Here is a 15,588-nt window from a genome sequence, read left to right on the forward strand (position 1 = left end):
TCTAATAATTATCTTAAGTGGTTTGAAGTCTGCTTTACATCCAAAAGTATGCACTCCCCTCGAGATGAAAATTGAGGTAAGAAAAATGTTTATTTGCTTTGACGCACTTAAGGATCATGATCGATCTTAATGTGTAATGGATAAGTCAAAAATAAAATCTGCATTAAAGCAGCTTGGAAGCTTATGCTATCACATCATCTGATGGCCTGGCTATTAGCTAAGAGCTGTTACTGTTCCTATTAGATATGCTGAGTGGGAGAGCGAGAGAAAGAGGAGAGAGAAAGAGAGGAGAGAGAGGGAGAGAGGGAGAGGGAGGGAGAAATAGATGAGAGAGAGAAGAGAGGAGAGAGAAAGATAGAGAGGAGAGAGAGAAAAAGAGAGGAGAGAGCGAGAGAGAGAGAAAGAGAGAGAAAGAGGAGAGAGAAAGAGAGGAGACAGAGAGATAGAGAGAGGGAGAAAGAGAGGAGAGGGAGAATGAGATGAGGAGAGAGAAAGATATAAAGAGAGGAGAGAGCAAGAGAGAAAGAGAGGAGAGAGAGAGAGAAAGAGAGGAGAGAGAGAGAAAGAGAGGAGAGAGAAAGAGAGGCGGGAGAGAGAGAAAGAGAGGAGAGAGAGAGAAAGAGAGGAGAGAGAGAGAAAGTGGGAGTGAACTCACACAAACACATGAGCGTGTGGTTATCTAAGGAGACAGACTGAACACATCAATGGCGTATGTGTCAGTCAGAAAGTCACAAACTACACTGAACCAGACAAAACCATCAGCTGGTTCACCTGAAGCCATGCCATCGATAACACAACATCAATCATAGCCAGACAGAGCATTAAAAAACAATGCATGTACGAAGACAAGAAGAGTTGCCGTGCACAGCGCACGGATGGTGACCCTGGTGACTGGAAGACTCCCTCCCTCCCCATTCCAATGCTATCTCTTCTCTCCACACTGAGGCCTGTTTTTCCATGACAGATGCCTCCAATTGTAGGCTGCTGTTGCTGCTGTTACTGTAATGTGAAGCACAGCATAGTTTTCATAACCTGATTATTCAATGACTGGTAAACAACATATTGACCTGACCAATGTTACTGCAACAACCTCACACACTTTTGATCCGGCTAACTGAATTGGTGGGTGTTGAAAGGATGCTGTGTTTGTGTATACTCAGAAGTGTCATGCCCATTGAATTTGTCATTTGATGAATGTAATATAAAAATCTAGATTGTTTTATAAGATATTGAATTTGGTCATCAAACAGTGGCCTCTGAAAATGACTGGGTGCGTGACACCACTTGGTTCTGTGTACTGTACAGTAGGTGTCTGTGAGTGTGTGTACTGTCTGTGAGTGTGTGTACTGTCCGTGTTTGTACATTTGTTTGTAAATGCGTGTGCCTATGCGTGTGAGCACGTGTTTAAACTCGCACTCCAGTGCCAACAAGGGAAGCTGTTTACTACTTGGTGGGTCGTAAAAGCAAAAACCATGCGTCAGTCTGGCCTATCAAAGACTCCTTCATTGGGTGATTGGCTTGGATGTGTTTGGTAATTGCCAGGGTTCAGACAGCCATTACCTGTTTCACTGTGTGGTGACAACTCATCCTGTGTATTTAAGTGTTCCAGACCTGATTGAAGGACCACACACACACACCCCGAGCCAACAAAAGACACACACGAGCACACATACCCACACAAATGTGCACACACATATACACAGATGTGCGCGTGTGTGCACGCGTGCGCACACACACACACACACACACACACACACACACACACACACACACACACACACACTCAATTGTTCCTATTATTGACAAAGACATCAACATCAGTCCAAATAATAAACATCTGTTCATTGCTCCCCATCTTGCAGGCAACGCCCAAAGACTCCAGCAGGAAATAGACGTGTATCTGAAAACGCACCTAAAGAAATACAAATATCAGACCTGGTGAATCTCTTGTCTGTTTGGAACTACTAGATCAGTAAATCAGAAACAATGGAACATTTTCAAATAGTTGGACTATTTGTATCAAAATAGAAGAATTTGAGTTTATCGAATCAAACTATTCCTTGTCCAAACATAAACTAGACTATGTATTTGAAGAGCCTTAGTACACAGTAGTGCTCAAAAGCTCACAAATTCAGTTAAACCGGATAGAGGATTGATCCTTCGTACACAGCTAGGTCTAAACACGGTCTCAAATAGAAATCTGACATGGATTATTTTTCTTAGACTGTGGGAAAATTGCAGTTCTGAAATATTTGAACAGGCCAACAGTAACCTATCAACATGCAAATCTCCTCAAGCCCATTATGACAGATAGGCAGACACATACCAATCATCTATCAATGTTACAACTTGTTTTTCATATTAACAGATTCAAACAGTCATTGAACAGTAAATGGTATGTTTTCTCCAGTCTTCCTGATAGCATCACAGTCAATGGAAAGAGAGCCTGGCTGTAGAAATGTACAGTAGACATTGTGAACTTACTCTGATGCTCAGTCTGCTTGGTTCACTTTAGACAGGTCTGATGCTGTAGCTGGTTGTCTGATCTAAGTGACTGACAAGGGAGTTGCCTTAGCCTACTAAGAGGGAAAGCGAGAGAGGGAGAAAGAGGGGGGGAGGAGAGAGAGAGAGAGAGAGAGAGAGAGAGAGAGAGAGAGAGAGAGACAGTGCTGCCACTCACCATGCCCATAGATCCAGCAGTGCTGCGTGAGAGCCGAGTTCAGCTGAGGATATGGAGGAGTGGAGCAGTCAGTGGAGGAGTTCTTTCTCGGAAGACTGCTCTAAGGAATGTTCCATTTCAGATCCAGCAGCAGCAGCAACTTTGTCCTGTGCCGAGGTCTCTTTTGGGGACATAAAAGGGGGAGAGGAGATGAGGGAGAGAAGGGTTGTCCTGTCCTGGTCTGTTCGGTTTCCCATAGAGAAGAGGAGAGCAGTGGAGAGGAGAGGAAAGGTCAGACTTGGAGCTAGTTAACACAACCCGCTGGCTAGTGACTGGCTGCTACCGTAGTTTCTTTTAACCTGATGAATCACTCTGGAGATGCACAGCACCAGTTCGTCCACTTACAGAGAGTACAGGAGAGAGAGAGAGAGAGAGAGAGAGAGAGAGAGAAGAGAGAGAGGAGAGAGAGAGAGAGAGAGAGAGAAGAGAGAGAGAGAGAGACAGAGACAGAGACAGAGAGTAAAAGAAAGTGAGAGTAAAAGAGAGAGAGAGAAAGATATAGAAAAAGGATAGTGAGAAAAAAACGTTTAACTGTTCGTCCCGAGAGACCACTATCCATGTGAGAGTCTGGAAGCAGTGTTGCCCTCCTTTCTTCCCTCCCTTTTCCTCCTCCTTCTCTTCTTTCATCCCCTCTCAGTTTTTTTCCAGGCTCGGTTGAGACTCTTATTGTGGCAATTGCATTAGCCTTTAGCCAGAGAGGAATGGCTCTAAGTGCCTAATGCTTCTCTCTCCTCTCTATCTCTCCTCTCTCTTCTATCTCTCTCTCTCTCTTGTGTTTCAGTCTGACTTGTACACGTACACACACCTCCTCTCACTCCTTCTTTTGTGCTTTTCTTTCTGTCATGACTTATCCTTAAAGGGGCACTGTCTCGGTTTTCTTTCTGTCATGACTTATCCTTAAAGGGGCACTGTCTCGGTTTTTCTTTCTGTCATGACTTATCCTTAAGGGGGCACTGTCTCTGTTTCTTTCTGTCATGACTTATCCCTTAAAAGGCACTGTCTCGGTTTTCTTTCTGTCATGACTTATCCCTTAAAGGGGCACTGTCTCGGTTTCTTTCTGTCATGACTTATCCCTTAAAGGGGCACTGTCTCTGTTGTCTTTCTCTCATGACTTTTCCCTTAAAGGGGCACTGTCTCTGTTTTTTCTGAGGTGCTTCTAAAAGAGTCCAGGTGCATATCCTTTTACTACTGAGAAACACATTGTGTGTGTGTGTGTGTGTGTGTGTGTGTGTGTGTGTGTGTGTGTGTGTGTGTGTGTGTGTGTGTGTGTGTGTGTGTGTGTGTGTGTGTGTTGGTGTGTGTGTGTGTTTGCATGTGTGTTTGCATGTGAGTCTGTGTGCACTGTGTCGTTGCCTCACCTCTCATACACTAGTGCACCAGAGGTGTGGCAGCATGTGTACGATGAACGCTACATCAAAATAGCCTGAACCCTAATGTGAATGGTGTGAAGCACACAACCTGTCAGGTCATTGGGTTTATAATAGGTCTATATACCAGTAATACCCTAACTCTGTAATTCAACTAACTTCAAACACTTCCTGATCTCCTTAAACACAGAAGACAACTGAACTGAAGACAGCTATGCTAAAAGAGATGGAGATGAAAAGGCAAACTACTGAAAGAWGTATGTGTGCTGCAACAAAAGTGTTGTCGACTGAGAAGTGAAGAAATAACAAGGGCATCTTGTAGATTAAAGAGATTTCGAACCTCAAACTGTGCAAATGTCAAGACACAGGTTCTGCTCATGAAAGACTGAACTCCTTGAAGTTACATAATGCTTCACAAAAGCGGTGGGTGGGAGAAAAAGCCATGTCAAAGTAATTATACTGAGAAATTACTTCTCAGTGTAATAAATCATCAAGCTACACAAATAAACAATGTAAGGACCCGTTCTTCCTAAGAACCACTGCTTCCTAAGTTTAGTTTTCTGATGCATTGTGGGGTGATTTTGTCCTTTAAACAGAAGACACTGAGGCATTGATCCGTTTGAGTTCATTTCAAACAAAAGAGCATCTCAATGTGACTATCTGGAACACAGAGCCATATTGTCTCTCTTTATCTCTAAATCATTTTGTTGTTGTTTTCCTCTAGACCGTGCACACAAGCCGGCTTTCAAATGGTGGTAGTCTATTAATGAACAGAGGGGCTCTGGGTTTTATTTTTTTTCTCCTTGCTAGGTTTGTTTATTTATCCTGAACTGGAGCATTTTAACTTTCCAGGGGCTGTTGCCAGGCCAGGGGAGTAGGGGCAGGCAGGGCAGGGCTGGCTTTGTCAGGGTGGGCTGGGGGCAGTGCCAAATGGGGATGCCATGCATGGTGCTGCCTGTGCCGGGAAGGGATGCCTACAAAGGGCACACAGAGGCACACGCACACAGCCACACTTACACACACAGCCTACGCACATGGGCACCACTCTCAACCCACTGGGAGAGGTTGCACGGCATGTGGCAGAGACACAGTTCTCTCCTGCCCACGCTCGGCTTCCGGACAAGAGCCTGCCTCTTCATAGGGCAACAAGAGAGGGCACAGAGGAAGGGCAGATCACAATGTCGAAGGATGCCTGTCCTCTATCCTGATATCTGCATGTGTTCAGGGCTTTTATCTCTAAAGAAAAAAGTGGGTTTTGTTAAAATAACCTTCAGTGCCAATATTGAGGTTGACATCTGAAAATAAAACAAAATAGGCACAACTTTCTAATATAATGACCTCTAGAAAACCCTTTTCCCTCATCTGTCCTAAGGTGTTGGTTGGAATTATCCYTGGGCAGGAACCCTGCCTGATCTACGCCAACACACGCAGAGGCCTGCTCAATTGCTTCTTCCAATAAAAATAGACACATATGTTTCCTAAAGCTTTGAGAATTTGACGGTAAAGCTATTAAAGAGGGAGAGCGTGGTGCATATTGCCTGATGAGCTCAGAGCTCTGTGTGTTCTTTCGAGAGCTTTCTCTTTGAGGGCTTTGTAATAAGGTCATGTTCACCCCAGTCACGACTGACAGCCACAGAAATAAATAAATACGTCAAGTCAATGTGTTCTTTCAAAATCAATATCGGCTGCAACTATTCACAGTTCTTACATTTCGTGGGGTAAATCTGTGGAAATACACACACTACAGTACACAATAGGTGGGCTGTCGTTGAGTGACCTGAGTTAATCCTTCCCACATAGTGAATTGGATAACCAAGTACAGTGGGGATGAAGAGGGGGTTAGATTCCTCTGTGGATCTGTTGCATCCTGGGATTGAGGAGGAGTGGAGAGAAGAAGGGAAGGAGGGAGACACACATGGTGTCTATAGCTGTATGGCCATCTGTCCTGTGGAGAGGCTCAGAGGGAAATCCAGAGGGACTACGTGAACTCTCCAGGTCAAAACCACAGCTGGGCCTTCACATCTGGCTGCCACCCCGCCACAGCACATCAAAGGCCAGGCGGCGACCATGCAGACAGGTGGCACAGAAATTCCATTGGACTAGAGCACCTCCACATTGGCCTCGGCAAAGTCCATCAGCCTCCAACACCCAGTACATTTCGCTCTTCACCACAACTCACCCTCCCCAATTATGGCCCTTCTGCCCCTCGCTGGCCCACCTCAGTACCTACAGTACATCACACCTCAAATCACCACGCCCACCCCAAAGGTCTTTATCCTTCAGTACCTCTGACCTCTAACGCCCAGCCCAGACCAAGGCCACCCTGACTGGATGCACTTTGCCCTGAGAGGATAACCTGTCAAATTACATATACACACTAACTTTTGCAGGTCCGTAATGCTAAATAGTGTCTCCCTGCCAAATAGTGCCCCCCCCCCCGCATCACAATGGGATTCGAGAAGCTATTAGCGTCTGTTGCTAGGGCCGTTGCTAGAACATGCCAAATTGTGCCCGGACACTTTTTGCCAGGGGGACACTATTTGTCATGACAGGTGTCCTAAACATATTGATCTGCCAGGATCAACGTCCATATTGTCAGTGATTTGTTCTGAGAGTGCTTCTTCAGTGGAAGTGAACCATGATGTTTAGCATAGACGGTGTTGATCCCCAAGGCTGCATCCCAGATGAGGGCCTGACACCAGCCACTTCATTCATCATCCCCTCCAGCTCATCTAACACCATCTGCAGGCTGTGGTACAGAGCTGGGCAGCACAGCACAGCGCAGACACGCACACGCACACACTCGCAAACACACACACTCACCCATACAAATGAAGCGGGTCATGCTTATGCCACATAGAGTGCAGATGTACTGCTGTACTGCTGTTAAACAAGGATATCATCACGACCATTGGCCTGTTATCAAGGAGGTAATGGGAAAATGGTGAGTGAACTGTTGAACAAAGAGGATGGATGATGATGGTCAGTGCAGAATCTTTTAAAAAATGCCCGCAGTCCCAGAAATAGGCAGGGCTGCGAAATCAGTCTTCAAACCATTTCCCTCAAACATCAGACTTACATTTAGCCTAATGATTTCACGGAAACATTGTGGATTCTTGTTTTCTAAACACAAGAAATTTCATTTATAAATTAGCTTATTCATGATGAATATACAACCTAATTTAACCTCAACACAATATACCTAATGAATTCAATCATTGCTACATATCTAAATGTTGGTCAATGAGATCCAAAATGTTACTCGGTTATTGAGTCATTACTTACTACCTACCCACTGGACACACACTGGTTGAATCAAATCAAATCGCATTTTATTGGTCACATACACGTGATTAGCTGATGCTATTGCGGGTGCAGCGAAATGCTTGTGCTTCTAGCTCCGACAGTGCAGTAATCAACATTGTTCCTTTCAATGAAATTACATTGAACCAACATGGAATAGACTTAGAATTGACGTTTGTGCCCCAGTGGGTCAGTGATATGCCCGATATACACAATACCTCCCAATGTAAATGCTCTAGTTATACCAGGTGAAGTTAATACCACTTTCCTCACTCATGGCAGCATGATTTCTTAATTTCCTGACTGCACAGCTACACTTCCTGGTAGGCTACTGGAGCTTCAAAGCTCTGAGATTTACTGGTCCAACGCAAGAGCTCTCTCAATATCTAAACCAGTTGAGGTGGTCAACGGTGGTTATCAAAGTGTGCTCAAACGGCCACTGTTTTCTATTTGTCTAACAAGATCTGGTTAACACCCGTGCTGATATAAGCAGCTATAGAGATACGCTGTAGGTCACCATGGAGATATGGTGAGGTCATGTGAAAATAAGTCCCATTCCACACGAATCTCTACGTGAGCATAAAGTGAACTGGGAGGAATCCATCCCCTCTGCTCCTGATTACTCCCTGAAAGTTCTCTAGAATTTCAATCGTGTCTCCCCTCCTGCATCTGGCCCATGACTGTTATTCTTATTCACAACAAACAATGAATCTGTGAGGAAAATACACACAGGGGGAGAGAATAACACTGGCAATGTGGCCCAGGAGGCTGCCAGAATACATTGCTTCTCTTGACTCTGAGAACAGGAGTGGGAATACATTGCTTCTCTTGACTCTGAGAACAGGAGTGGGAATACATTGCTTCTCTTGACTCTGAGAACAGGAGTGGGTTATTTGCACAACGGAACACTCCAAAGGCTCCACAGTCTCCCCCAGCTACGGTTCATCCATCCAGTAGCCCAACCAATTACCAAACAGATGTGGCTAAAGCCCGGGATTAGGCCTCCCTGATTAGAGCAGCTCAGTGTCACATGTTTGATTCTGCCTCCAGTTAGGTTTGGATACACTATGGAGCAATACTGCAGGTGGAAACCTGCCTGGAATCTATAAATAAATCATATTGTAGGGTTATATTTTTTATCCAGGCAAGTCAGTTTAGAACAAATGCTTATTACAATGATAGCCTACCCCGGCCAAACCCAGACGATGCTGTGCCAATTGTGCGCCGCCCTATGGGACTCCCAATCACGGACGAATGTGATACAGCCATATGTGTATTGTAATACCAATGGTCCTGAATAACAATTGGAAAGCATTATCAACTGAATTTGAAATAATGAAACTATATTTGCACTAACAATACCATGTAACACCATGTAGGCCTACATTTGAACTCAGAACAAAATCCTGTACATCCCCCCCCAAATCAAATCCAATTTAATTGGTCACATACACATGGTTAGCAGATGTTATAATGCGAGTGTAGCGAAATGCTTGTGCTTCTAGTTCCGATAGTGCAGTAATATCTAACAAATAATCTAACAATTCCACAACAACTACCTAATGCACAAAAATCAAAGTAAAGGAATGGAATAAGAATATGTACAATATGACAGAGCGGCATAGGCAAGATGGTATAAAATACAGTATATACAGTCGTGGCCAAAAGTTTTGAGAATGACACAAATATTAATTTTCACAAAGTCTGCTGCCTCAGTTTGTATGATGGCAATTTGCATATACTGCAGAATGTTATGAAGAGTGATCAGATGAATTSCAATTAATTGCAAAGTCCCTCTTTGCCATGCAAATGAACTGAATCCCCCAAAAACATTTCCACTGCATTTCAGCCCTGCCACAAAAGGACCAGCTGACATCATGTCAGTGATTCTCTCGTTAACACAGGTGTGAGTTTTGATGAGGACAAGGCTGGAGATCACTCTCTCATGCCGATTGAGTTTGAATAACAGACTGGAAGCTTCAAAAGGGGGGTGGTGCTTGGAATCATTGTTCTTCCCCTGTCAGCCATGGTTACCTGCAAGGAAACACGTGCCGTCATCATTGCTTTGCACAAAAAAGCCTTCACAGGCAAAGATATTGCTGCCAGTAAGATTGCACCTAAATCAACCATTTATCGGATCATCAAGAACTTCAAGGAGAGTGGTTCAATTGTTGTGAAGAAGGCTTCAGGGCGCCCAAGAAAGTCCAGCAAGCGCCAGGACCCATTCCTAAAGTTGATTCAGCTGCGGGATCGGGCACCACCAGTACAGAGCTTGCTCAGGAATGGCAGCAGGCAGGTGTGAGTTCATCTGCACGCACAGTGAGGTGAAGACTTTTGGAGGATGGCCTGGTGTCAAGAAGGGCAGCAAAGAAGCCACTTCTCTCCAGGAAAAACATCAGGAACAGACTGATATTCTGCAAAAGGTACAGGGATTGGACTGCTGAGGACTGGGGTAAAGTCATTTTCTCTGATGAATCCCCTTTCCGATTGTTTGGGGCATTCGGAAAAAAGCTTGTCCGGAGAAGACAAGGTGAGCGCTACCATCAGTCCTGTGTCATGCCAACAGTAAAGCATCCTGAGACCATTCATGTGTGGGGTTGCTTCTCAGCCAAGGGAGTGGGCTCACTCAACAATTTTGCCTAAGAACACAGCCATGAATAAAGAATGGCTGTCTCTTATACACATCTAGATGTGTATAAGAGACAGTCCTCCGAGAGCAACTTCTCCCAACCATCCAGGAACAGTTTGGTGACGAACAATGCCTTTTCCAGCATGTTGGAGCACCTTGCCATAAGGCAAAAGGGATAACTAAGTGGCTCGGGGAACAAAACATCGATATTTTGGGTCCATGGCCAGGAAACTCCCCAGACCTTAATCCCATTGAGAACTTGTGGTCAATCCTCAAGAGGCGGGTGGACAACAAAAACCCACAAATTCTGACGAACTCCAAGCATTGATTATGCAAGAATGGGCTGCTATCAGTCAGGATGTGGCCCAGAAGTTAATTGATAGCATGCCAGGGCGGATTGCAGAGGTCTGGAAAAAGAAGGGTCAACACTGCAAATTTAACTCTTTGCATCAACTTCATGTAATTGTCAATAAAAGCCTTTGACACTTATGAAATGCTTGTAATTATACTTCAGTATTCCATAGTAACATCTGACAAAATATCTAAAGACACTGAAACAGCACTTTGTGAAAATGTATATTTGTGTCATTCTCAAAACTTTTGGCCACACCTGTACATATGAGAAGAGTAATGCAAGATATGTAAACATTATTAAGTGGCATTATTAAAGTGACTAGTGATCCATTTATGAAAGTGGCCAATGATTTTGAGTCTGTATGTAGGCAGCAGCCTCTCTGTGTTAGTGATGGCTGTTTAACAGTCTGATGGCCTTGAGATAGAAGCTGTTTTTCAGTCTCTCGGTCCCAGCTTTGATGCACCTGTACTGACCTCACCTTCTGGATGGTAGTGAGATGAACAGGCAGTGGCTCGGGTGGTTGTCCTTGATGATCTTTTTGGCCTTCCTGTGACATTGGGTGCTGTAGGGGTCATGGAGGGCAGGTAGTTGCCCCCGGTGATGCGCTGTGCAGACCGCACCACCTTCTGGAGAGCCTTGCGGTTGAGGGCAATGCAGTTACCGTACCAGGAGGTTATGCAGCCAGACAGGATGCTCTCAATTGTGCATCTGTAAAAGTTTGTGAGGGTTTTAGGTGACAAGACAAATTTCTTCAGCCTCCTGAGGTTGTGTTTATAAGGAATAGGGACAAAGTGCTACATCCATCTTGTACCCTTTGACTAACCAGCTATTAGCAGTCAGCGCAATTTAACAAGTTAACAACCAAAACAAACACAAGAGTGAGTGAGTGACAACGGCCACCAACCCTGATGTCACCCCAGGACAACCCTCATGACTAATTGATGTTTAAAGAGCAACTGGCTTTAAAAAGCAACAAATCCCTTTGGAAACGGCCTATGTGGCATCGATATGAATCAGAAACAGTTATTTTAGTGTCAAAATTGACTAAATAGGACAATTTTGGTCATAAATTCAGTCTCGTCTAAAACAGAGTTTGGAACATTCGTGCATCACAACGGATAAATGAAGGTTGTGTTTTGATTTGACGGTGTCCATTTGCCCACTAACATGGGGTGAACAGCTGCGGTGATTGCTCTCTATCCAATAGCATAGACAGTGAGACATACCTGCCTTGCAGCTTTGTCCCCACTAACATGGGGTGAACAGCTGCGGTGATTGCTCTCTATCCAATAGCATAGACAGTGAGACATARCTGCCTTGCAACTTTGTTTACATAAGACAATACTTCACACATTTGTTTACTTGAGAAATACTGCGCCAACACCTTAGTTAGATGTAAAGTTGAGCAACTAAAACATCCTCGGCAAAAATATCAAAGTTATCTTCGATTCATTCTGGGGATTTAGAGGAAATTAAATTGGCTTCCACGTCTACAGTGTCTCATGGGGGACAAACATCAAGACTGAAATCTCGTGTGATTCAGAGTGCTCAGTGGCTCTTAAAGCTCAATCACACAGAGCATAATTCCTACTCCTTTGGGCCACTAAATGGCCCTATTCTCCCCCACCATCGTCCACAGCCAGTCCGCCACCCGTCTGGCCCAGAAGGCACACGTGGGAGTTTAATTGCCTTGTATTTCCATAAATGAGTTCATTACATTAACAGCTCGGCCCACGCCACATACTTTTGACCTGCCGCAATTTGTTATTGTATTTATTAGGCTGTCAGAGGCTGCTTCCCGTTCTCAGAGCGTGTCTGAGAGGAGAAGGTCAGGGGCGGCCCTGGCACAGGGCTCCTTTGTGATCCGCAGGCCAGGCGAATGAAAACATGACAAGAGGCATAGGCTTGGAATGCAAGGCCTCAGTCTGGGATAAATCAGGGCTTTTCGGGGGGCGGAGGGGAATGTTTGATGCAACCTTGATTCAAACTAGGTGTAAACATGATATTAGGGGATCAAGGAAAGTTTATGCATGTTTTATTTGTACTATAAATGTGATCACGTGTAACTATAAATAAACATTTTCTTTGGGGTGTGACTCTGAAACAAACAAAAATTGAACTTATAAGGATGTATTCATTAAACAGCTTTGAAGGCCTTGCTAATACCTGACTGAGACAAACTTGAATGTCAAAAATGTAGAGGAGAACCTGACTGCACACACTTGCTAACCTTTACAAGTCAGTCATCCACAAAAAGCCATATTAAACACAGGAGAGCATCAGGCAATGTAGGAGTCCAAGTTATGGGTCTGTGAAAGACTGGTCATGCCTCTGAGTCTCTTTAATTGAGTGATATCTGGGGGAGCGGAGAGGTGTCGGAGACATACGCCAGGTCGTCAGAGAGTGGAAGTCGTTACTGTGGGTTGGAGGGAAACATTAAACAACATCCTTTCCCGTCATGATGCTGAGCAGATTGCCAACCTGCCTGGTCCTGAAACCAATGTGCTCCATTCATGAACTATGTTCCTCTCATTCAGTCCGTATGAAGACATGGCTAGCTGGTGCAACTCTCTGTTTCACAACCGCAGTTCCCAGTACACATTAGGAACATGCTATTTCAAAAATTCGGTGAACTCAGTAGTATCCTCTTAGATTTACTCTAACTTGTGGTTGCTCAAATCAGCATAGAAGGAAATCAGTGAAAGCCCAGAAGACAACTTACACACCCATGCCTTCTTAAATGACTTCGAAAGATCTTTCAACAGCTTTCAACGATGACTGTGCACTGTGGAAACTGTCTTCAACATGCTACATACACATGGACCGTAGATGAATTAGATTGTGTAACAACTCATTGCAAATGTGTGAAAATATAAAACTCCCTTGTAATACAGAAAAGACCAACATGTTCTCAAGTTTAACAACAGATAGTGTGACAGTACTAAAACCATTGCTTAAAGCTGAGGCAGCACAACAAATTAAAGATAAACCAAGTCCTTGCTCTGATGCTAAGAACTGATCCTGTGGACGGCAGAGAGCGAGAGAGAGAGAGAGAGAGAGAGAGAGAGAGAGAGAGAGAGAGAGAGAGAGAGAGAATGAGATGGAGAGAAGGAGGAGGGGGGTTCAGCTCACCCAGCACACTGGCTCTATGACTGAGCAGCTCTGAAAATGGATATGAAGGGATGAGACACGCGAGTCTCCCCTGACGCCATTAACGCAACTTAATGGAACGGCTGGCTCCACGAGGCCTCCCCATCCATTATCTCTGTGGCTCAGCAGAGCTAGGGTGGGCGCAGGCCCACTGTACTGTCTGTCTCACTGCACTGACCTTTCAGACAGCTGCCTCTCCTCACCAGAGGGCCCAACCCAGTACCTCTCCTTCACTCCTACAGCTCATCCATCACACATACTTGTTTTTCCTCCTTCCTGTCTGTTTTATACTCGATGGTGCTCCATTTTCATAAACAGGTAGTAGAAGTCATGTGATTCTCTCTCTAGGAGTATTTAAGGATCAGACAAACAGATATGCGTCAGTCCTGATAGGTCCAGATCAGAATGGATATACAGGGTGTGTATGGGAAATACGGTACACTACTGCTCTTTAGAATCTGGGAAATCCAGGTTCTAGTGAGAGAGATGCAGACCAAATAAGCTTGGGAAGAAGAATCCCCATATTACTATATCTCATTGGTATTCTATGATTCAAACAACGCTTTGTGTTTCCTAAATGCTCCAGTGTGCAGCTCAACCTGCCACTGGTGAAAAAGAGAGAGCATCTCCTGAGAGTAGGAGGAGGACTTGGATACACAACGCTCAGAAATTGCTTACTTACTGCTGGCTAGCTAATCTCTCGCTAATCTATCATGGTACTTACTCACACACTGACCGCATCTTTTGTTTAGTCACAGAAAAGGTGTTTTTCTCATCTTGGTCTCAGTGGGGCGAAGGCTGGAGCAGATCAGGACATCCCCAGGGACCATTGAAGGGATTCGGAGACACAGGGAACAGAACATCACCCACTGCATGTGTTTACGTGATATCCAATTGGTAGTTACAGTCTTGTCCCATTGCTGCAGCTCCCCTTAAAGTGGTCTTAACCCGGAAGCCAGCCGGTATCGGAGGAAACACCGTCCAGCTGGAGACCGGGGTCAGCTTGCAGGCGCCCGGCCCGCCACAAGGAGTCGCTAGAGCACGATGGAACAAGGAAATCCTAGCCGGCCAAACCCTCCCCTAACCCGGACGACGGTGGGCCAATTGTGTCCTGCCTCATGGGTCTCCCAGTCACGGCCGGCTGATTTAACAAAAAGCTGATTTACCTAACTCAGTAGTGACCAAAGGAATTTGCAGAGTTTTCCATCCCCGAGACCGGGTGGGGTAACTAATGTCTAAAGTTTAGTAATGATGTTAGGTACGGTGGGACTTTATGTAAAATGGCTTTATAAATGAAAACATAGCAATGTATCAACCTATGTGACATAAAATAGGGCCAAACAACTTTATAGTTGTGAATGTAGGGATGAGTACTAAAATTGTCACCTGTAATAAAGCGCAGTGCGTTATGGTAAACTGTATCTAATGGCTTTAATGAAGTGGCAGCTGCGTTCATATAGATGATGTCTCCATAGTCCAGGACCAATAGGAACGTCGACTGAATAATCTGCTTGCTACTATTTAGCGAGAGGCAAGACCTATTTCTATAGAAGAAGCCACTTTATATTCTCAGCTTCTTAACGAACTCATAAATATGCTTTTTAATACAGTTTTTCATCTATCCATATGCCCAGATATTTGTAATTAGGGACACAATCAATATGGACACCATCCAAAGTACATATGGTTAAATCATCAGACTTATTTTTATGAGCTCTATAGAACATATACCTAGTTTTACCTGCATTCAGTACTAATTGCAGGTCAATAAAGTTGTTTTGTAATACAATGCAGGCAGACTATAGTTCAGATAGAGCCTTGTCAATCGTGGGGACAATAGCATACACAAAAGTATAATCGGCATACAAGTGCAGGTTGGAATTTTTTACAGACATACTGTATATAAAGAAATATTCCCCGTGTAATGTTAATGGGGAACTAACATGGCTGCCATATAATGTTGTAGTGTCATGTAAATGCATCATAATGCAGAAACTGCATTGGTCCAACTCTCTAAACACATGGCTCTGCCCACACCTAATTGGTTTTAATGCTTTGTTTGCTT

The sequence above is a fragment of the Salvelinus sp. IW2-2015 genome, linkage group LG16 (assembly GCF_002910315.2).
Source record: "Salvelinus sp. IW2-2015 linkage group LG16, ASM291031v2, whole genome shotgun sequence".
Classification (NCBI taxonomy): domain Eukaryota; kingdom Metazoa; phylum Chordata; class Actinopteri; order Salmoniformes; family Salmonidae; genus Salvelinus; species Salvelinus sp. IW2-2015.